The 1338-nt window shown below is 55.1% G+C and overlaps 1 pseudogene; it reads right to left on the bottom strand.

The window, feature by feature from the left end:
• Positions 1–492: 492 nt before the first annotated feature.
• On the bottom strand, positions 493–610 carry LOC120601331 (uncharacterized; annotated as a pseudogene).
• Positions 611–1338: the final 728 nt, after the last annotated feature.

Below are 1338 nucleotides of genomic sequence, written 5' to 3'. Positions count from 1 at the left end.
TTTCCCTCTACCCTTCAGAGATCTTAGCTGAGACCCCTGTAATAAAAGATTGATAGAAGAAAAGCAAACAGAAGTTTATTAACACGCACTCCTCATGTGCACCCGGGAGAGACCCAGGGGAAGTGAGTAACTCCCCGAGGTGGCTTAGAATTCGGGATTAAATACCATCTTCACGGGGCAGAGGTGGGGGAGGTGGGCCTCTTAGGGGGACGGGATGACTGTTAGGAAAGACGAATGGGCCCTTAGAAGAAGAGCTGAGAGGCCTGGAGAACTGATGGTTTGTGACAAGGTTTGTCTGGGTTTGGTGTCACTTCTAGTCCCCTCTCCTGCATGAGAGTCATTCGACCCCGGTTGAAACTCCCAGGGAAGGAAGGCATCGGTGACACCTGGGTTCCTTCAGGCGGCTCTGTCTTCGTTCGGGCAGATGAGAGAAGTTCAGAGAAAGCCTCTCCCTGAATTTGTTGTTTCTCTTTTGTCTTTTTTCCTTTTTTACGCCCACAGCGCCTGGTCTTCCTGGGTGGTCTCCCATTCAAGGACTAACCAGGCCCGACCCTGCTAAGCTTCCGAGATCAGATGGGATCGGCGCGTTCACGGTGGCAGGGCCGTAGACCTGAATTTGTTGTTTTCCAAGTGCCTACAGTTTAAAATAATCAATATTCCAAAGGGACATATTTGGGGGTGGTAAGTCCCAAATTCCTACAGTCATATTTTGGGGTGGCATGTCCTGCTACGCTTCAGAGGGCAGAGAGAAAGACAGATCAGAGATGCTCACACAAGCCAAGAAACACTAGGAGCCACCAGAAGAGTCAAGGAATTCTCTCCCGGACCTTTCCTCTAGAGGAAGCACGGCCCTGAGGACTAGGAAAAAAAGGGAAACTGAGGCACGGATCCACTTCAGCTCTCTTTGGGCATGAGGACTGGCCCGCAGAGGCAGCAGCCAGTGCAGAGGCGGGGCTGAAGCCGGGCGCCCTGCCTTCCTCCGAGGCTTTCCCCTTGCTTTGCTGTGCCAGCCGTTCGCAGTGCCCCCAGAGGCCAGAGGGTATCTGGAGCAGAGCAGTGAGAGCTCCCCCAAGCCCAGGACCCCTGGCCGGCACCGCCCCGCTGTTGCCCCTCTGCCTTGCCCTGGGGACACGGTGGCAGTGGTGATTTCATGCCCCATAAGACGGGCAGTCAAAAATAATAGACACACAGCAACCGCCTGGGGCCTGTCGCTGCCGCGGGTGATGCTGAGGTGGCTGCCTGGAAAAGAACCCAATTCCCAGGCCCGGTGGGGAGAAATAACAGCATCAGCGCGAAGCAGGAGCCCCGTCCTAGTCTGCAGAGTCCCAGCCAGGTAGC

Source organism: Pteropus medius, unplaced genomic scaffold (genome assembly GCF_902729225.1).
Source record: "Pteropus medius unplaced genomic scaffold, Ma_sr-lr_union100, whole genome shotgun sequence".
Classification (NCBI taxonomy): domain Eukaryota; kingdom Metazoa; phylum Chordata; class Mammalia; order Chiroptera; family Pteropodidae; genus Pteropus; species Pteropus medius.
The sequence above is the reverse complement of the archived record's forward strand: the minus strand, read 5'-3'. Positions and strand labels throughout refer to the sequence as shown.